This window comes from Miscanthus floridulus, chromosome 5, assembly GCF_019320115.1.
Source record: "Miscanthus floridulus cultivar M001 chromosome 5, ASM1932011v1, whole genome shotgun sequence".
In the NCBI taxonomy this organism is placed as follows: domain Eukaryota; kingdom Viridiplantae; phylum Streptophyta; class Magnoliopsida; order Poales; family Poaceae; genus Miscanthus; species Miscanthus floridulus.
In genome coordinates this window covers 61,786,543-61,809,511 of record NC_089584.1, presented here as the reverse complement: position 1 = coordinate 61,809,511, position 22,969 = coordinate 61,786,543, and the positions used below count along the sequence as shown (strand labels likewise).

General features: G+C 45.2%; 1 protein-coding gene and 1 long non-coding RNA gene across 2 annotated transcripts in view; one reads left to right on the top strand and one right to left on the bottom strand.

Annotated features, from left to right (window-relative positions):
- LOC136450003 (protein FAR1-RELATED SEQUENCE 5-like) overlaps nucleotides 1–22,969 on the bottom strand; it is a 41,427-nt gene that overhangs the window by 5,835 nt on the left and 12,623 nt on the right. The gene's annotated exons all lie outside the window — the stretch shown is intronic.
- LOC136450004 (uncharacterized) lies at nucleotides 119–3,887 on the top strand. Its single transcript, XR_010758233.1, has 4 exons — nucleotides 119–582; nucleotides 700–799; nucleotides 887–1,464; nucleotides 3,601–3,887. It is a non-coding gene; the product is annotated as an uncharacterized lncRNA (long non-coding RNA).

The following is a 22,969-nucleotide window of genomic DNA, read 5'->3' as shown; positions in this document are numbered from 1 at the left end:
GTCAACGAAGTCAACAAACGGTTGGACGGCCAAAATGAACAAAAATATCATATACGGAAGGAAATGTACTAAATACGATGGAGTGATTTGTATTGGTGCCAAATACTAATTCTCCCAAATAAAAACAGAAACCCTGTCCCGCCCGGCTCCCGACGGAATCTGCCGCCGTCGCCTGCGCCCCTCCGCTGCCGACGCCGCAGCCCCGCACCGCCCCCGCCGACGCCGCAGCTCCACCCCGTCACGCTGCCGCCCAACCTGCATCGAGCTCCACTCTCCATCCACAGTCGGCTCCTCTCTCCTCCCGCCCGACCTGCCTCCGCTCTCCCGTCGTTGATGAGAGCACACCATGTCCTAGGATGCTGAGCGGGGCACTACCGCTCTCCCATAGTAGATGAGACCAGGCCGGGCAGGCCATCTTGTCCTGCCGCTCCAGGAGCCCCACCGCACCTACCGCAACTGAATGGTGTCAGATTGGGGCCATCGGGGAGGCGAGGGAGCTCACGAGCCGCCATGGACGGGGAGGACGGCGACCTGGACGGCGCCGACGTTGGTATGGCCGCCGCCAGGGACAACGCGGTGAAGGTACCACCTCTAAATCCGTGTCTATGCTACACCCTAGCCCTAGGTCCTTGTGCGTGTCTATGCTACACCCTAGCCCTAGGTCCTCGTGGGTTGTTGACCCCCTTGGTGTTCGTGTAGCTGGAGGAGCTCAACGAGATGAAGTGCAGGCTGAAGGAGATGGAGGAGGAGGCCGCCGCCTTCCACGATACACAGGCCAATGTCACCAAGGAGATGCAAGGTTCTCTTCCTATGTGCTTGCCCATCTTTAGTTTCCTCCTTCATGAATCCATCGTAAGGTGTACTGAACCTTGTCGTGCTCCTGTAGTTGCAGGTCCTATAACTGGCAAACAACACAATGTGTGAAGACAAGAATGACCGGATCGTGTCGTGCCACATACAGCTCGTTGTGCGCAACAGTGATGAGCTAAGCAAGTTTCCCATCACCATTGCTGCAGCAGTGTGTTGCTGAACTACCAGACACTGCTGCCCAAGAAGGCTGTCTGGCGGAAAGGATAAGGCTGATATTGGCTCATCGCAGATTAAATACTCCTTGTCTGCTAAGCATAATGGGACGGATATGCCAAATTATCATCAATTTGTGTAGGCATAAATGTTGTGGGAAATATGAAGCTCATCTGTGGGACAGTTCCTGCAGAGTACAGTAGAAGGAAAGGGAAACAAGGTATCCATTATTTTTAACCATCTAACCAGCACCATGAGACATTTAGTCTAAAGGAGATTTACTCTTTATCTGGTTTTGGAGCTCCCTTATTAATCTAAAGGGATCTCATATCATATATGGAGGTCATCATGTGGTTACAGGCTTCTGCAATATGGGTTGTATGCACAGATCGGAGAGACTCTTTCTGAATAACCAAATTTGTGGACTGCATGGATAACAAGGTCAGAATATTGCAGTCAGAGCCTTATCATTTTTCACCAAAGCATCATCATGTTGTTAGAGAACAACTATAGCTTTTGGCTTTCACTAAATCATCATACTTTTGAGTTCTTCAATTCACAGTGAATCCAATAAGTTGTACATTATATGGCAACCCTCAGTAAATTTAGAATGGCCGTGCATACTACTGGCATTTTAGACCAAGGACATTCAGTTTCAGTTATTGTGCATTTGGTTTCCATTGACCATGCAGTGCACCTAGCTAATAACTATACTGACTATCTTGAAGGGGCGAAATTTGGTTAACATGAAATGCATCTGTCATACTATACTGTAGTAAAAAAAAAAGCTTGTGTCGTACTTTAAATTTCAGATCATAATTCACTCAAGTAGTGCTGAGCGCTTACCAAAAGAAAACCATCTTTTAGGTGTAATTTTCAGAACTAAGTTAAACTGTACTATAAATGTAGTACAGAGGATCTAATTTTGATTACTATAGAAAAAGTTACATCTAGAAGCCTAGAACAAACTGTAAACTTTTTGCCCAAATTGACTATGGTTAATTGAAACAAAAACAGAAAACTCTCAATAACACCTTCCTAAATCATTGCCTTATTAATTGAGCTTGACCAAGACTATTTCGCTTCGATTCCCTGAAGTAGTACTTTGCAATAATCCATAAATCCATGTTCAGGGCCAATGATTTAGAAGGCATTTGAGTTTATAATTATGTAAATGTAGAGCGCAAGGAAAGAGTCAATGGTTTTGAGGAACTTTAATTTTTCGGACCGACTGTAGTTCGTTTTAAATTTTAACGAGTCAATGGTTTTGAGCATTTTAGAAACTGTTGCTGCAAATGAGAATTGGATCGAGCAAAAAGAACTGACAGTCAGCAAGTGCAACAACAACAAAGTCTTTAAGTCTCAAACAAGTTGGGATAGGCTAGAGTTGAAACCCAGCAGAAGCAATCAAGGTTCAGGCGCGTGAATAACTGTTTTCCAAGCACTCTTATCTAAGGCTAAGTCTTTGAGTATATTCCATCCTTTCAAGTCTCCTTTTATTGCCTCTACCCAAGTCAACTTCGGTCTTCCTCTGCCTCTCTTCACGTTACTATCCTGACTTAGGATTCCACTACGCACCGGTGCCTCTGGAACTGACAGTCAGCAAGTGCATAGCTTTAAAAGCTAATAATAAGAATTGTAAGCACAGATCAAAAAGAATTCTGTATACTTGCGTGTTATTACTTAACAGTGTGTGTAGTGATTCAACCTGTTCGTTTCGTCGTAAACGATCGTAGATTATTTACTGCTGGCTAGTTTGGTGTGAGAGAAAAATACTGTTCCAGCTTATAATCCACGATCCTATATGAGCAAGCGAACATGCTGATTAGCATTGCATACTCCCTGATTATGGTTCACAGTAAAATCTATTCCAATCACAGTACTAAAGATTGAACGCAAACATTGTATGGTCACATGATTATGCGAGTGTATATATAGTTTCTGGGCCATTTCTTCGGTTTGAAGGCAATTACAAAGATTCATATATGAAATATGCAGATTACCTATTGCAAGAATAGAACTGAGAGAGAGCATGTAAATTTATGTGTACCTTGATTTTGTTGGTGGCAACCATTTGTCCTAACTGAGATTACGGACAAATGGTAGAATTTAAACATGGTTAAATCTCCATTCCAGTTACTAATCAGCACAAACTTGAGTGCACCCCTGTGCAAAGCAGTAGCTGTTCACTCACCTCGCTGAATGGAACATCACTAATTCACAAGTGTGTATAACAACAGATTTTACACAGAAGCACAGATCACAAGTGTGTATAAATTCTCTGCTGACACTTAAGAACAGATCATTGCATCTTAATCAAAAGCTGTTGGCTTAAGTGATGTACAATTGTTTATGCATATCATTGCATCTTAATCAAAAGCTGTTAGCTTAAGTGGATAGATGAAGTGTCATGCGTGATTCATTTTTTTGTGAACAATATATTATCAAAGGAGTGTTAATACTAATTTACTGACCAAATTAGGAACTGAACTATTGAGAATACGCATCTGGTGCTATGGATCGAGGAGATTAAGCTTGTGTTGGTACTTATGGGAGCCAGTGATCTTATTCCTGCAGGTATAGTGCTCTGGACACATGCTCCCAGGCAAGGGGATTCCAGTGCAGATCCTATGCCACGAGCCCAAGGCGAAGCAGCCGTGTGGTGTGGCATAGAGTTTAGACATTAATACTATTGTCTTTGTTCATTCAATCTGCCAACACCTTGTTATTGGAGATTCCTGATCTGTACAGTTTTCTTTTTTGTTGAGGTTGTAATTGTCATTTAGGTTATGGTACAAAAATTTAGTGGATGAATACTAAACTTTTGGTTTCGATAAATTAGATAGTATATGTCAATGGAATTATATAGTACCTTCGTTCACAAATTAAAGGAATTTTGACATCTTCGATGCACATGAATATTATTGTATATTTTTTTTCCTCGTCGCAACACACGGGTATTAATATACATCCCTTTCTTCTCCCCTTCGTTGCGGTGGATGCTGGTTGCACATAGAGGGCTAAGTCGCGCGTCCACATTCGTGCAAAATAGCGTTCACGTGTTGCGCTCGCTCGCCGCCACCGTGACGCCACTCCCATGCTTCCACTCTTCATGTTGTTCTCCACGGCTGCACCTCACCACGTATTGGCACGCACACAGGGCTTGTTTGGTTTCCAGCCCGGAGCAATTTTGCCTAAATAAACAGTTACCTAAGTGTCGTCTGAGTGTATTTGATTGGAGCTTTTTTTTGAATCATATTTGATTGGAGCTTTGGATACATGCCTGGCCATACGAGAGCACCCTCCGCCAGGCCAACAGAAACGCTCGCCTTGCTACAGTACGTTACTGTCTTTTTTTTTTTTTTGCTATACTCATTTAATCTTGTTCTTTTTTATGTTTGTCTCAACGTCAGGATATAAAGGTATGGGCGAAACACCTTTCTTTATTTCCTTATAATATCAATCCTTAATTATATGTATAAATAGTTATTAAGTAAAATAATAAAATTATCTATAAAGGTGTGGCCGAAACACCTTTCTTTGTTTCCTTATGATATCCATCCCCGCGTCACGGAAGGTGGCGTCGGGGTTTCCTTCCTCCCTTGACAGGTGAGGTCACCGACTGAGGCCGCCGGCTATGGTGGTGCCGGCGATAGTGGCCCAGGATGGCGGATCCGGTGTTCCCGGAGCAAGATCCGTGTGGCTGCGACAGGCGGTGGGCTGCTCTCCAGGCGGTCACGCCACCGGGCTCGTGGTTCTAGTTCTCCGGTTGCTGGATCCGGTGCTCTTTAGGCCGGATCCATGTGGAGAGGCGGCAGCTCCCGGTGGTAGCAACTTCAGCGGCTGTGGAGCGCCGGCCATGGCAAGTAGGTGCGGTGCGGGGCAGCGCCGTCCCATGCGGTAGCATCTCCCGGGTCGTGGCCGGCAGCACGATGAGGCGATGGCGGCTCCCGACGGCTATGCGGCATGGCAGAGTGGGTGGCATGGGGCCGACAGAGGTTGCTGGAGGTCTTGCGCTGCGTGGTTGATGCAGGGCTAGCTCGCCAGGGGTCGGAACATTGGTGGGTTTGGCAACTAGGGCTTCTTCTGATCTCGACCCTCTTCTTCCCATCGTCTGCCTTCCCCTTCCTCGTCTTGGCTTCCACGGCGGAGCTGGCAAGATCTGCTTGTTGCTGGCCGGCTTTGCCGGTTCCGGCAGGGGACGGGCTCTCCAACGGGCTTCTCTCTGCGCATCTCCTGGCCGGCGTCCCTAGGGGTGGTGGTCGGGCGAGGCTATTGCTAATCCATCGTCGCACCCCTGCCTCCCTGGTAGGGTTCGGTCTCCGGCGGCGACAGTGTAGAGGTTGCTTGAGATCGAGGCGAAAGCTTGGACGACGACGTATGCGGATGTTGCAGGTGAAAACCTTCCCTTGGCGACTACTATGTCAGAGTTTTTAGCATCGTTTCCTCATTGGAGGCATTGCTAGGCTTTCCAATTCCGCAGTTGCTTCTTGTCGTCTGGCCATGGTCACCATGGTGGTGCCCCAAAGCTGTGCTATTTGGTGTCGCCCGGCAGGTTGTCGTGTTTTTTCCTTCCTTGTTAGTTGTTAGTTGAGTTGATTAGTTTGGGTCGTTTCGACCAAGTTGGAGCAAGTAGTGGCGTGAGTTTTGATAGTTGTCTAGTTGTTGTACCAAAGTTGTGTAGGATGAGTGGAACACTCTCCTCGGTTATATGTTTTTTTACCCAATTTTCATTCAAAAAGCTGGCGGGCACTTGCCTTTTTTCCTTTTTCGTCTAATAAAAATCGCGGCAAAGCTTTTATCATCCTTTTTAAAAAATGATATTCATCCCTTAATTATACGTATAAATAGTTATGGAGTAAAATAATAAAATTATATATATATATATATATATTTATATATTATTGATTCATATACAACAATGTTTGTTTTAGTTTTATCTTTATTTAGTTGTGTATATTACTCAAATGATATTAAGTAAGATTATATACACAAGAAACATAAACTCTTTATTAAACTTCTCATGCACATGTTTCCAACCAAACGGTCCATTTCACTACTTGCCTAAGAAGTTGACAAACGGACGCCTCAGCAAGGCGACTGCGATGTTGACCAGGAACCAGCGGCCTCCAAAGTCTCGACTTCATCTATTGTCGTCATTTACAACACTGCTCATTCTTTGGTGTAAGAAAAAATGATCTTGATTCTTGTGCTTTATTGTCTTGCGTTCCGTGGAGCATATAGTGAAGGATTAGTCATTTGCAGTTGTGTTGCTTGTTCAATTTGATACGGAGTTTACTGATTGAAAGTCTAAGTTTAGTTTTGGTAAAGTGACAACCATAGGTGGACTAATGCGTTTTATGTGAGATACACAAGTGCTTAGTCCATAGGTACACTAGTGTGAGCAAGACACAGAGCTATGTGGAGAGTTGTCTTGAACATGTGTTGATAGCGTTCAACTAGTGAAGATGAATGAGCTCATTGCATATGAAATATATATGACATGGTGTCATGTGGATGCAAGGCATGGCCATGATGGACCGGGATACAAATGTGAAGGACAATCTAAAGGCTCGGGTGAGATGGACCGTCGAGACGGTGGTGAAGCTAGAGCAAAGGGCTTGGCGTCAATGGGCTGAGGCAACAGTGAAAAGTAAGGCTATGATCAATGAACTAATAAGGCCACATGTGAAGCTATGAAGTGGATGATATCGTCGAAGTGGTATTAAGTCAAGTGTTGATTCTCATTGATGATCTAAGTGGCTTGATGGAGGATGATGGAGGAGCTTCATGCTATGGACAATGATCAAAGGTAGATTGGTTGGCTACACTATGGATGATCATTGTATCATTTTATGTAGATGGATATTGGATGCTTTTGTGGCATCACCGATAAGGGAGATGAAATAGAATGTGTAAGGCAAAGGTATATTTAAAGGGCATTTCATTCTACCGGTCTAAGGTTGAGTAGAGAAGTGCTTGACCGAGTTTAGGATAGGTAGCTATTATCAAGAGGGGCTAACTCGTTTGGATATAAGTGATCTAGTGCCACTTGAGCGATCTAACATTGCATGCTTTGCTAGGTGCTGACACCAAAAGTGGCAAATGGGTAACCGCAAGCGTGCAGTTATCAATGTAGCCTTCATTGGGAGTATTCCAGGTATCGATTTCTACGGGGATGTGAAGTGAACTAACAAAGGATCAATATCGTCCTATGATGATACATGGAGTTTATGATAGTCGGGTAGAGAGGATCTTTATGGCTATGATAGTTTATGATGCGGCCCTAATGCCACCCATTGGACCAAGGTCCACGTTCCGGTGAGGCCAGCTACGGCTCTAGCTAGGGTTAGCCATCGGACTGGCTAGCAGTGCCCGTTCGATGCTTCCCTCTTTGGCCCAATGATCCTCAATGACCACTTCTAGCTCAAGTTTTCACCTCTTTTTCAAACATGCTAACTCCAAATGTGTTCCAACACTTGTGCAACTGAGTTACATCTTCACAATCATTTTTTCAAAGGGGTTTTCACATCCGCACTAGGTCTAATAATGCATATGCAATGAATTTATCCACCTAGTGGCACATAGATAACCATTTTGAACTTTTGGAGTTCCCTCTTAATAGTATGACTATATATCCTAAACCTGATCACGCACTCTATTGCATCTTTGACCGGCAAAACAAAAATGCCCTAGCTTATACCTTTGTCTTGATCAACATATGGCCACCATCATCACTTCCATGAGTGTCATCCTTGCTCAACCTTTGTGTGGACTTAACCTATCTCAATCATGGATACGCTCGGGATTCATGGAGCGAGCAATGACCTAGGTGGAGACTTGCGCGCTCTAGGCGCGGGCGACGCGGGGAGCCACCTACTCGGCCTCTGTCGAGCTCTATCGACCGTGACTTTTCCTTTTTTAAGTCCTTTACTATTTTTACTATTTTATTTTTCTTTTTTTACCAAAACTAAAGTAGTCTATTCCCCTATTACCATGACATAAAGCTACCCAAGATAAAAAAAACCATAATCCCATATTTGTTTTATTCCTTTTCTCAAACTTTCTTCAATTTCTTTACTCATTAACTTTTATAACACTTAAAAAGTTGAAGATGAAAGTTTTCGAATTAACCACTTTACATGCCATAACAAAAGTGTCATTGATAAACACTGGAGTGTTAACACGTACTACACCACAACCCAAAAATAGCATTAAAGTTGGGTCACTAAAAGTACCAAAATATTAATGGACTGTCGGCCGCTAAAAGTTTGTAACAGATGGTCGGTCACTATTTCTAATTTTTCCAACCGAACATCGCTCGCTATTTTTATTTTGCTTTATCGTTGGAGGATCGATCGCTAAAGCCTGATATTTGGATCAAAAAATCCGTCGCTATATATATATTGGGCTTGCACGCGGTTAACTGGCCCATTTCACGTCTAAAGAGCCCACCAGTCAGCTAAAACCCTAGAAAACTTTGTCAACACCAAGGGTGTGTTTGTTTGCCTAGATGAGGGGAGCCTGCATGGACCAACTCGGCCAGGGTCTAGAGGAGCAGGCCCAACTACTATAATGCAGCTTGTTTGGTCACTCTTTGTAACACCCCAGGCGCCACAAAAGCCTAAGATGTCACTAACGTTCCTTCCCTCATGTTCGAGTATAAAACTTAGCAACAAAAACCCAACATCAAAGTAAAATGTGGAAGCAACAAGAACAAAACTATAATTAAGTAAAGCTTCAACTTAAACATTTTTATTAAACCATGAAGAGTCACAATGAAGTTAACTAAGTTTATTACAGCAAGCCAAGAGTGACATTATTTTGTCTAAATGTGGGTGAAAGATTGAAGTTGTGCCGCTAATCCCATCCCTTCAAGCATGCATTTGTTGGTATTTCTTAACACGAACAGAAATAATCCACAAGCACACGAAAGTACCATTGTAGCACTTCACCCGGAAGTATTTAGGTATCGTATTTTCCACAGGGAATGAAGGTACTCTTCTAGCTAATTCATCCAAGGACAACACAAGGGTAGAGCCGGTAGAGGTAAAGATGGATTCCTATGATTATAGGGTCTATGGATAGATAAACTCTACTATTACTTGCTCACTTCGGGCACCAGACCATACCTGGTCTGCCAAGCGAGGCCGGCCTATAGCCTACGTCGAACTCGGACTTGGGGGAATATGAGGGATGGACAGGGCTGTCACCACCTACCGCCTACCCCTCAACTATGGAGAACAAGGTAAACAAAGATACCTTCTAGCCTATACACCATGTCTATGCTATCGACTATTACTCTAGCGTGAATGCAAGGGTTATCCATCTCTATCAGGGCCCTTCTACTAGAGCAACCGCCACAAGGATGGACGACGAACCCGCAAACAAGTAAAAGTATAGCTTAACCAATCAAAGTCTTTATAACCAAAAGAACCACAGACAATCACTTAGCGAGGGAACCCGTTGAAGTGAAGGTGCTCGTCGAGGTACAAGGCGGGGAGACATCGACAAGTCCGGCGCTTCCCCAAGCTCTTCCTCACATCTCTCCCTTACTATTCTACTAGCTATCTAGGGCCTAAGCCCTTGGAGTGTTGCTCAAAAGTGAAGAAGATATTTGCCTTCTGTGTGTTGTGTTGTAGAGGACAGGTACCCCTCTATTTATACAAGAGCCTAGGCGGTGCTGGAGGCTATTCTTGGCGCGAAACAGGAGCTCCGCTGCCTTAGCATGGAGGCATGCCACCGTAGAGCGAGAAGAGGCAGGGAGGCGCCCGGAGGGGTCGGTTGCCCCCTAGGGTTGGCTGCCCCTTAACCTCCACCTCTAGCCACCGCCTTCACATGGCAGGCTTTGGGTTGGACCTAGATCACGTCCTAGTGGTGCTTTGCTCCATTTGAGTTGAGTTGGTAGGCGCCTTTGTCATTCCTTTGTGCAATTCAACGTCGGAAAGCGCCTTTCGGTGAATTTCTCTATGCATTTTATGTTTGTGACCTGCAAAACATGCTTTTACCAAAACTTGTGGAAAGTGTGAGTAAAAATCCCTAATTCTAAGTTTTGGTGTGCACATTTGTTTATTTTGTTTAAACATTGGTGGTAGAAATGTGAGTTAAGCACCACCAACAAGCTCCCCCACACTTACTCCTTTGCTCATCCTCGAGCAAAGTTTAGAGATAATAATCATGAGCATAACATCCTAAGATATATGGCTTACATAAAAGTTATTCCAACACATTCCTTACACAAGTGGGATATGTGGCTTTAGCTAACAATTTCCTTGGGTTGCTGAAAAGTGGAACAGTTCTCGAAACAAAGTCATTTTCCCAATTTCACATCTCAGTAACTTAGAGTTTTGAAAGTTTTTTTCTCAAGAAAAAGCATAGTTCACTTTATGCTCCTCAATTGGCACTCTCAAATCACTCAATGGTGTATAACTCCTTACCAAGACATAGCAAAGTTTTGCCTTCTTTCATTTTCTCCTACTTCTAAAAAGGTTTTATGTGGAGCTTTAGGTAGGGATGAACAATATAGCATACTTGTATTGCATGTGTTGTAAAGTCAAATCGAGGATCCAAGGAGAGAAGTGCCATACTCTTAGATCAAGAAGTGCATGTATGTGGAAAAAGATAAACTGAAACTATACTCCTTTTGTAGACATGATCTCTCTCTATAACTTATTATTTTGAAACATGGCTATCTTTCTTCCTTCTTTTTTTTCAATGCATGAGCCTTCATGTGCTCATCATTTTTTCTTTTGTACTTGGACCTTTATGTGTCCATATTTTTTTCTTTAAGCCTTTTGCATAGACCATGTCTTTTCTTTTAAACCATATATTTAGAGAGATCAATATCTTTTAGAACATGGAGTATTTCCCTAACCAACATATTTTTGTCTACTCCTAGTGTAGGAGCAAAATTTTTAGTGAGATTTGGATGGAAGCATGTTTTTGAATACTCCCAGTGTAGGAGCAGCTTGTGTATGTGGAATGTACGTGATCTTGATCTTAGGAGCATGATAAATCTCTTAACAAGGGTCAATAGGACTTGACCAAACTCAATACAATAACAAGCAGCTTATGTAGAAGGTTTGAAACTTGCAAGATGTCAAATTTGGCTTTGGTAGGAATTGCTCACCAATTGAGGAGTATGCGATACTATGATTTTATATTTTTATTAAAACAAATTCTCCAAGTACTTTGAATAGAAATGGTAGGATTTCTAAGTCAAACTATATCACACCTCACAACAACTTAGTCAACATGATTGTCCTATTAGATTATTTTCCAACAAGCATAAGTGTATGTATATGGAACAAACTTTTATGCAAGCTTCTATCTTAAACATGAACATGTCACTTTTTAAAATTTTAAATGAAGTGTGTTTTGTAAAATTGCATTGGGACATTGTTCATCATGAGGAGAATAGCAGGGATAAAATGAGTTAAGTTTTAGTGATCAAGATTTATGTTTGTTCAAACTCAAATTGGAGGGAGCTGAGGGTTGTGTTACACAAACCATCGTTGAAGAGAAGGAGTTGAGTCAGAGGTGGCTTGGCTTAACCAGAGGTTCAGCCAATCCTCTCTAGAGCCATCTGTTCCGTCCTTCTGCATATGGATTGTTCGAGGGTTGTGCAACGTGTTGGTGTGAGATCTCGAATGTGTGTTAGTTGTACTTGAGAGATCTCCCCCACACTTGTTCTTGTACTTGTTGCAAAACATGGTTGTACCAAAACTTGTGGAAAGTGTGAGTACAAATCCCTAATTCTAAGTTTTGGTGTGCACATTTGTTTATTTTGTTTAAACGTTGGCAGCAGAAATGTGAGTTAAGCACCGCCAATAGCATCCAATCAACAAGCACCTAGAAAGATAAAGGGGTGAGAATAAATCTTAGCAAGCAAATTGCCTGATCATCGTGGGTGCAAAGAAACAAAGGAGGAGACCCGTCAATTTAATTGGATGGCTTGCAATGGCTCAAAGAGCTAGTTTACTTCATTTTATATTTTGAAATTGAGTTACAGGACAAGCCGTGCTATCAAGGGGATACTAATGGTGTGTTGGGTGGAACCAAGTGCTCAAAACTCCATCTACATCTCAAATAATCCCAGCCACAAAAAGCCAGTCGGGCTGAATTCTTATCTGCTCTGGCCTATGTGGAACCTCTGTGCTCAGGCACGGAACCTCTACATCCTGACGTGGAGGCTCTAGGGTCTATCAGACATGACCATTTTGTGGGTGATGATGGGGGTATTTATACCTCACCCCTTCGCCCCCAATGGTCATCTTCTTCCCTGACTCATTCACTTCAAATAGAAGCTCTCTCTCTCAAGCTCAGTGTCTCCCAACTCCCTTGCTTAAGATCTCCTTGATTCCTTAAGGGATTTGGCTCTAGAGAGTGTGAGAAAGCTCATGAAGATCCTTCTCCTCCATTCTTGTGCACTTGGTGAAGCCCTAGCCATAGAGTTTCTTGATGAGGAGGGCATCAATCATGAATTCTCAGCTCCATACACCCCTCAACAAAATGGGGTAGTTGAGAGGAAGAACCACACTCTCATTGACATGGCAAGAACAATGCTTGATGAGTATAAGACTTTGGAAAACTATTGGGCCAAAGCAATCAACACCGCTTGTCATGCTATCAACCGCCTATATCTTCACAAGTACTACAAGAGGACTTCATATGAGCTCCTAACCGGTAACAAACCCAAGGTGTCATACTTTAGAGTATTTGGGTGTAAATGTTTCATTCTTAACAAGAAGCCCCGAAGCTCTAAACTTGCACCTAAGATTGATGAAGGCTTTCTTCTTGGTTATGGTCCAAACGAGCACGCCTATTGGGTTTTCAATCTTTCTACCAGAAGAACTAAAATCATGGTAGACAAGATGTTTGATGAATCTAATGGCTCTCAAGTGGAGTAAGTTGATCTAGATGTTGTAGGAAAAGAAGCGACACCTTGTGAAGCAATCAAGCAATTGGCCACAGGTGATGTGAGACTAGTTGAAGCTACTAAAAAAGAAGATCCTCCACTCCAAGCTTCAACACCACTCCAAGGGCCAACTGCTGTCCTAGGTCCTGTGAACATGTAGGATGCAGACGCTCCATGCTTGGATGCGGAGGCTCTAGGGCCTGGAGGTTCTACACCTAAGCACGGAGGCTCCAAGGTCTAGGGCAACCATCAGCAAGAGGATGAATCAATTCATGACAATGAGCCTCAAGTTGATGATGGTGATGACAACCAACCCCTATAGCAACCTTCAGATAGGCCATGTCATCTAAGAATACATCAAAGTGTACAATGGGATCATCCCATTGATAACATTCTTGGGAGCATAAGAAAGGGGTAACAACTAGATGTCGTCTAGCAAATTTTTGCAAATTTTACTCGTTTGTTTCCTCCTTGGAACCACTTAAGGTAGATGAAGCTCTTAAGGATCTGGATTGGGTGATGGCTATGCAAGAGGAGTTGAACAACTTTAAAAGAAATCAAGTGTGGGAGTTGGTGGAAAGACCCAAGACAAATGTTATTGGCACCAAGTGGGTCTTTTGAAACAAGCAAGATGAACATGGTGTGGTGACAAGGAACAAGGCAAGATTGGTTGCTCAAGGTTTCACTCAAGTTGAAGGGCTAGGCTTTCAAGAGACATTTGCACCGGTGGCAAGGCTTGAAGCCATTCGAATGCTTCTAGCCTTTGCTGTCTATCATGATTTCAAGCTATATCAAATGGATGTGAAGAGTGCTTTTCTCAATTGTCCACTCTCTGAGCTAGTCTATGTGGAGGAACCACCAGGATTTGAAGATCCTAAGCATCCTCGTCATGTCTACAAACTCCATAAGGCGCGCTCTCTCTCTCAAGCTCATTGTCTCCCAACTCCCTTGCTCAAGATCTCTGTGATTCCTTGAGGGATTTGGCTCTAGAGAGTGTGAGAAAGCTTGAGAAGATCCTTCTTCTCTGTTCTTGTGCACTTGGTAAAGCCCTAGCCACTTGGTGTGTTCGTTACTCTTGAAGCTTGGCTCCTAGATGACTAGCAGTCGCCTGGGAGCTCCCAATCCTTTGTGGCTAAGCACTGGGACATTTGTATTACCCTTTGTGACTTAGTGGAACCCTCCAATCAATTGCCTTGGTGATTGGTTGGAGAAGAGGAGCGAGTTGAAAGAGACTCCATGTAATACCCCGGTGTTACATTGTAATGTTTTGCTAAAACATTTCACGAGCATCATAATTATGTGTGTGACATGAATTATAAATCAAAGTTCAGCACTTGAAACAATTAGGCGAAACATGAGTCCGTGGTTACATTTCATGTAATACCGTCTAATTGAATGGCTCTGGAAACGAAAGGGCTAAAGAACATTTGTGAACGACGATAATTAGCTAGTCGTGGGCAAGGATAGTTAGATAGTGTGTTCATAGGCTGAAATGGGGATGCGACGTGAAATCATTCGGAGCGACGTCGTTTTGCGAAGATTTACAACTGGGTCGACGAAGCCACCTTTGGCGATAGTTGTGGGGCGATCGGCTTAGGATGTGGTATGATATCTTGGCTCCGTTAGACAGCCCAATGTACCCTCTGGTGCATAGGATAGTTTGTTCAGTTGTTGAAGCATCGTGTACAAGTTTTTAAGCTGCTTTAAAATGCATGCACAGCACAGGGCATCGCCTGGGTGCAGTCACCGCTGCTGCTGGTCTGCTAGCGCGCGCTGTCGTGCGGACCGCACGCACCGCCATGTCTATGCATGCACGGCCTTTTGCGCTGCACACCAAGGCTGCCTGCACTGCTACTGCTCACCCACCACCACGCGCTGACCACGGCCACCGCTGCTGCGTGGCTAGGCGCTGCTGCTGGTTTGCCGGCACGCGCGCTCTTGCGCTAGCCGCATCCGCACTATCGCCGTGACTACGACATGAGCCGGCCATGCGCTGCTGCCTTGTCTGGTTGCTGCCTGCACTACCGCATGGGTCACCTCACCAGCTAACGCGCTGTGCCCAAGGCGCCGGCCGAGCTCTGCCAGCGCCTTGTCCTGCCTTGGTCGTAGACGCGTCGGGTCATGCACTGCATGTCGCCAGCAGCTAGGCCCAGCTCTGCTCCATTGACTCCTTGGCTGTGCGCTCGAAGGACGTCCGCCTGCCCCGCCATCCCCTCCACATCACATCGCTCTGCGTCGGTTGTCTGGCGCTGCCCACAGCGATGGCGCCATACCACGCTCGTCGCCTTGTTGCTGTGGCTGTGCAGGTAGCCATCTAGGGATACATCTCGCCTATCCCATTGTTCCATAGTGGTGATGTTGGCCATGCATTGACACCGTAGATGAGCCAAGCCATGACCTCCCCTGTCTCCGCTGTCGCCTTGGCCACCGAGATGATTCTTGTCAATTCGCCGTGACCGTAGCGTTAGACTCCAATTTGGCTAAGGCTCGGCTTCGTTAAGTATCTGGCCATGTCCCATCCCACCTTGCTATGTATGCCGTTGCACAGGGCTGTAATTTCATAATCCCATGCCACCGGGTCCATAAGACCGCGCTGGCACTCCTCGACGGCAAGCCAGCCACGCAGTGCACCTCGTAGCGATTCAGTGCACCCACCGCTTTGCCGTACCATCCTGAGCACCCCATGCACCTCAGCCTTAGCTTCGTAGCAGGCCAGCCACCACCGCCACGGTTGTGCCATCACCGGGCGCTGTCACCTCGTCGGTGCGCATGTGGCCAGCACTGCTTGGGCTTCCTCCGGCCAGACCATCACCGCAAGGGTCTTTGTGAGTGGTTACTCGAGCTCATTAGCTGTGTGGTTTGTTTCATTGTCACTGTGGCTTATGGGAACGCCTCCGCCATTGCAGGTCTGGGTTCACCACCGGGGAGGGATTCTGAGACGACGCCCCTGCTCGCCAAACCACTTCCAGACCACGTGTGCTACCTTGGAGGTACTCATCGGCCCCTTAGTTAGGTCTTTGGGACTCAGGTGTCGCCAGCGTGGCCGTCCTGTGCCCACGTCGTTGCACCGGTGCGCGCCTTGGGGGCCAGGGACTTAGCCATGGTAAAGAAGTAGAAAAGGGAGGGTGCGGCTGTAAAATCGTAGACATGGGAAATAGTGTCTTGGAGCTCGCTGTGATTTCATAGTACTTCGGGGGTGCCCGTGCATAATCGCCATGGCACGCAGGCCTCCCCCGTCACGGGCTGTTGGCCGGCTGGGCCTTGCCTCCGCGTGGGCTGTGCGGTGGCCTGCTGACGCGCGCGGGCGGGATGGCGCTCTAGGCCGAGCCACGTGTTGTGGGCCGACGGGGAGAATTCGGTTTTCTTATTTTCCAGAGAATAGAAATGCTTATTTATTTTTGTTATGAATCCAACTTCGATAAATCGTAGTAAATTGCATGGTTGTCCAAAAATAGTGAAACTAAGTTTGGTAGGTTTGCAAAAATGTCATCTACCTGTTAGTATAGTTAGTTCACCGTTAGCTATTAGGATGGTAGGCTCATAAGATTTAAGTAGAAAGCTTAGCGTTATATCGATCAATAATTGCAGGAATTATTGTGGCAAACTGACAATAGCTTTAGCTTTGAGATTGTTATAGTAGGTTCCTTAGGCCTTTATATACTTGCTGTAAAATTGGTAGCCATAGAGCGAGTTACTTAATAGCGTAGTTATTATCCTTGCTTTATTGTATGTATCGTAAATTGGCATTAGGAGTAGGAATATCCATAGTCGCCGTAAGAATATATGTCACATTCATACTTGTTAGTGGTGCTGGTACGTATCTTAGCCTTAGTGGGTAGACCTCACTTAGTAGTTTAATAGATGTACTTTTAGGCGAAGAGTTGTTGTTGTCATCTTATTAAGCATTGCATCATCTTTTCATGTAGATCACGAACAGGTAGACTTCGTACCCATCGGTGAGCCGGAGTACGATGAGGTGATCGAGGAATACGAGGAGGAGATCTTCGCACAGGAGGAGGCCCAGGAGCCTATTGGTACTGACCTTGCTGACCTAGCACCTACCCAAGGCAAGCCCTGGTGCATAACCCCTATTTTTAAAGGATCACAGAATATATTTATATGATATGCATTTACGTTACAGGCATTTTATGGAAACTACATGCATAAGTATATCTACCCATGAGTCCTACTCGTTTAGGTCGAGTAGTTGCTATGCTCAAGATGTCGGTAGCATGAGTAACATGTCATTAATCACAAATAGGTGATTAAACTATGATATCATAATGAAATAATGGAAAGGAAAATGGTGACCGGATAGGGATGTGGATTTGGTACTGGTGGGTGTGAGGGGTTGTGTCTTGCGGCCAACATGGCATAGCCCGGTTACACTTTTTCCCTGTCCATGTCGATTAAGGACTGGTCGTTGCATATGACTCTAGGCAAGTCACAGATTATTGTCCCGAGCACATACTTGGGTATGGGCATAGGGAAGACTTACTGCTCTCTTGTTGTGGATCCGGCTCTTTCTGGATCGACTGATGGGAAGAGGAGGTGGTGGAGGTCCTTGCACCGCATTGAGTCTAGGACTCAAGGGCGAGGGCTTGGAGTCCAAGTTTGGATGGGGACCTGGACACCCAGGACAAGAGAGTGGTGGGTTAGTCCTGCTTGTGCCTAGGGTACAAGCGGGGCGTGTGTCTTTGGGGCACCCAGCTGGGCACATTGATTCGTGAATCGCTGGGCTATCCGGTATGGCTTGTCGGTGGTTTAGCACCGTAGTAAGAGCTAGAAGTGGAAAAGGAGAAGGAATAGCAATGATTGCTCAACTCTTGCTTGAAAGTAGAACATGTGCTTATATAGATTGACTAGATGAAAACTTAATATGGCTGATAATAATAAAGCATCAATAAGGACTCACTATTAGTATTGCTTTCTGCTAAAGAAAACCAGCAACCATAAAGCCTAGCATATTCCTTGGAGTCAGGAAAGTATTCCCACTGGTCGGATAAGTCTTGTGAGTACATTGTGTACTCAGGGTTTATTTACCCCTGTTGCAGGTGATGTTTGAGGAGTACCTTGTATGGAGGATCCTTCTGGTGGGCTCAGACGGAATCCTTGTTATCTTATCGCTAGATGTTATCTTTCAATATTCCGCTGTTTATCATTCCGCACTCTATATTTGGTATTGTAATAATGTACTTTTTAAGAAACTCTAATGTATGAAATGGCTTGTGATGTAACTCGTTCTCATTATTGGATCCTTGGGAAAAAATGTGGATCTTTCGGGTTCTCCCTCGGGGTGTGCCCGACGGACACCGCTCGCTGTAGTTGCTTCGGGGTGCTTAGTTTCTGGTGGAAGACGAGTGCCTCCATAAGTATGCTATTTCGGGCGGTTCTACCATAGTTGGTACCAGAGCCAATAATGGTCACGAGTTCCTCACTCTTTTACAAAACTATAAGTTTGACCAACAAAAGTTTTGCAAAAAGTAGGATGTGATTAAGTTATATAAGTATAAGCCCTAGCTATATGGTCTATCTAGGATAGCAGCACTAGTTTTATCTAATCAGTTTCTGCAGGTACACTGACTTACGCTGCGTAAGAAATCGCTTAGTATATGGAAAGTGAGTGTGCGATGTGCCAAAATTTTTTATAAATGCCGCTATATTCTAGCTTGAGTGAACGTATAGGTCGAAGCATGCATCATATTATAGCATCTTACTTGAACTATAAATCCCCTTCACGTATAAGTGAGTAGTAAATTGGTAGGACTACCTAAATGAGTGCTTTAATAAATGTGCTGTCATCTCTTTAATCCCTAGATTCTGATCGGGAAGGTGTCCTAAGGGATGGTTCGTCTCTCTTATAGATGAATCTGAGGTCTAGACGTGGGAGCACCAGTTCGGGAGCGGCCAACGAGGGCCAAGGTGACAGTGCTCGGGAGGTTCCACCTCTAGTTCCTCATCCTTTCCCACCACCGCCACCGCCTCCGCCAATGTCCCCTAGGGAGATCATGGTGGAGTTGTTGGCTGCTCATCGGGAGTCAGCCGCTGCTCGTCGGGAGACAGCTTGTGCCATGGAGATTATGGCATAGGCCATCGCGGGCCTTGCCCGTGGAGGCCCCGGGGGCAACAGTGGGAATGGGGGTGGTGCTCACCATGCTGAGGGACAGTCCTCTTACCAGGACTTCATCAAGCCCACCCGCCCACATTCACACCATCGGATGAGCCTTTGGAGGCAGAGCACTGGCTTCGCACGTTGGAGCAAAAGTTTTGGCTACTCAGAGTGGCCAATGAGTAGAAGGTGCACTTTGCGTCCTAGTAGCTTTTGGGGTCAGCAGGTGCCTGGTGGGAAACTTTCTAGGCCGCGGAGCTGCCGGATCATCCGACAACATGGCAGGAGTTCTCCACTGCCTTTCACGAGTTCTTCATACCTACTGGTGTGATCAACTAGAAGGTGACCGAGTTCATGGAGCTACGCCAAGGGAGTAGGATGGTAATGGAGTATGTGACCCAGTTTAACCACTTGGCTTAGTATGCTGGTAGTCAGGTGGATACGGATGACAAGAAGAGGGACTGCTTCTTTCGTGGTCTCACTCTCGTCCTTCAGGAAAACTGTATCTACGGAACTATCAGACCTTTGGGGCTCTGATGAACGCCGCCATTGCTCTTGAGGGTTTTCAGCGGGCATCTCAGGCGGATTGGAAGTGGAAGCAGGTGGTAGCTGGATCCTCTAGCCACCCTCATACACAGAAGGTACAAGTTGTTAGGCAGGGGCCCTATCAACCATCCGGCGGGCCTCCATTCCGGTCACCCTAGTAGACGTCGTAGACTTCCGCTACTCAGTACAAGGCACCTCCGCAGCAGGTGCAGCCTCAGCAGACTCAGGAACAATGGGTCCCACCTCGTTAGGGATTCGGGAACAAGCCTGGTGCTTGTTTCAAGTGTGGTAAGGATGGCCACTATGCCAGGGAGTGTCCTCAGCAACAGGCAACTCAGTCGTCTCAGCCGTTTGTAAATTCTAGGCTTATTAAGAGGACTATCATCAAGAGGAAGGTGCCCAGCAGATCTGGTCAGGTGCACTTCATGGATGCTCAGCAGGTTGTGCAGCAGGAGACAGTTATGGCTGGTATGTTTACCATCGACTCCCATCTAGCTTTGGTGTTGTTTGATTCTGGTGCATCGCATTCCTTTATGAGCATGGGGTTTGTAGAGCGGCACAACTTATCACTATTGGCTATACCGTATGCCTATAAGATCCATACTACAAGTTCTTAGATGTTCATCAATACCCGCATGGATACAGTAAGTTTGGTATTAGTCACCCACACTTACCATCTATAGTTCATGATAATGCCTGGGCAAAGCATTGATGCTATTCTTGGAATGAACTGGTTGTGGGTGTATGGGGTAGTATTGGATATGAAGAGAAGAAATGTAGAGTTACGGCTTCCTTCTTCTAAGGATAGGATGTCTCTCATCATACCCGCATGGATACAGTAAGTTTGGTATTAGCCACCCATACTTACCATCTACAGTTCATGATAATGCCTGGGCAAGGCATTGATGCTATTCTTAGAATGAACTGGTTGTGGGTGTATGAGGTAGTATTGGATATGAAGAGAAGAAGTGTAGAGTTACGGCTTCCTTCTTCTAAGGATAGGATGTCTCTCATCATACCCTTAGAACCGGCCTTACCTGTTGCTGCCCATGCTGAAGCCATTCCTGATCTTACCTCCATTCCAGTAGTATGTGAGTTCCCGAATGTGTTCCCTGAAGATCTTCCTGGATTGCCACCAGACCATGAGGTAGAATTCTCCATTGAGCTTGAGCCTGGTACTACTCCTATCTCTAGATGTCTGTACCGCATGGCTCTGAGGGAACTAGCAGAAATGAAGAAGCAACTGGAAGAGTTGATGGACAATGGTTTCATCCGCCCTAGTTCTTCACCATGGGGTTGCCCAGCTATTTTTGTGAAGAAGAAGGATGGTACTCTGTGGATGTGTGTGGATTACTGCCCCCTCAATGCGGTAACAGTTAAGAACAAGTATCATTTGCCCCGCATAGATACTTTGTTTGATCAGTTAGCTGGTGCCATGGTGTTCTCGAAGATAGATCTTCGATCGGGCTACCATCAGATCAAGATCAGGCCACAGGATATACCAAAGACAGCTTTCTCTACTAGGTATGGGTTGTATGAGTACCTAGTGATGTCTTTCGGTCTCACCAACGCTCCTGCCTTCTTCATGTACCTGATGAATTTAGTTTTCATGCCAGAGTTGGATAAGTTTGTGGTGGTTTTCATTGATGACATCTTGATCTATTCCAAGAATGATGAAGAGCATGCCCGTCACCTCCGAATAGTACTAACTCGACTAAGGGAGCACCAGTTGTATGCTAAATTTAGCAAGTGTGAGTTTTGGTTAGATCGAGTGTAGTTTTTGGGGCATGTGTTGACACCTGAAGGCGTTTCTGTAGATCCTAGCAAGGTGCAAGATGTATTAGATTGGAAGTCTCCTAGGTCTGTGCACCAAATCTGTTAGTTCCTTGGTCTAGCTAGATACTATCAGCATTTCATCCCTGATTTCTCCAAGATAGCCCAGCCCATGACCAAGCTGCTCCAGAAAGAAGCTAAGTTTGATTGGAGTCCAGCTTGTGAAGAAGCTTTTCAGTCCCTAAAGACTTTTCTGACCACTGCTCCTGTGTTGGCCCAACCAGATATTGAGAGGCCCTTTGATGTTTACTGTGATGCCTTGAAGATAGGATTGGGATGTGTGCTTATGCAAGATGGGCGTGTGATAGCTTATGCTTCACGCCAACTGAAGAAGCACGAGGTGAACTACCCCACCCATGATTTAGAGCTAGCTACTGTAGTCCACTCTCTGAAGATTTGGAGGCATTATTTGTTGGGCAACAAAGTGCATATCTTTACTAACCACAAGAGCCTTAAATATATTTTCACTCAGTCTGAGTTGAACATGAGGCAAAGGAGATGGTTAGAGTTGATAAAGGATTATAGTTTGGAAGTCCATTATCATCTAGGAAAAGCCAATGTGGTAGCTGATGCTTTGAGTCATAAGTCACATCAGGTTGAGGAGATACCCTTGTCACTCCACCACACAGAGGTGCTAGCTCAGATTGCATTGACCTCGGAATTGCTAGGGCAAATTATTCGGGAGCAGAAGGAAGACTCCGAAGAGATTCCTCACATCAGGAAGTTGATGGCTGAAGGGCGTGGCCCTCATTTTAGCATTGATGAGTAGGGGGTCGTGAGATACAAGAATAGACTAGTGGTTCCATCTAATGAGGAGTTGAGAAGAAAGATTTTGCATGAAGCCCATCATTCAAAGCTGTCTATCCACCCTGGTAGCAACAGGATGTACCATGATCTGCGCCAACTATACTGGTGGTCCTACATGAAGTAAGATATCACCTAGTTTGTTGTGGAGTGTGACACTTGCGATAGAGTCAAGGCAGATCATATGCGTGCTCCTGGATATCTACAGCCTTTGCCCATTCATGTTTGGAAATGGGAGGATATTTCCCTAGATTTCATTGTGGGTTTACCTCGCACCTCCATAGGCTTTGATTCTATTTGGGTCATTGTGGACCGTCTCACCAAGTCTGCCCACTTCCTTCCGGTGGATACTAGATACACTGCCAAGAAGTATGCGGAGATATACTTTGATTGGATTGTGACCCTACATGGAGTTCCTCTCACCATCATCTCTGATAGAGGGTCAGTTTTTGTCTCTCGTTTCTGGGAGAAACTCCAGGAATGTCTGGGTACTCGTCTTCTCAGAAGCTCGGCATACCACCCACAAACTGATGGTCAAACTGAAAGGGTGAACCAGGTGCTCGAGGATATGCTGCGGGCTTGCACCATCTCTTTTCCTAAGAAGTGGGATCAGTGTTTGAAGCTGGCTGAATTTTCATATAATAACAGCTACCAAGAGAGTATCCACATGGTGCCATTTAAAGCTTTATATGGGCAGAAGTGTAGGATGCCACTAAACTGGGTTGAAGTAGGATACC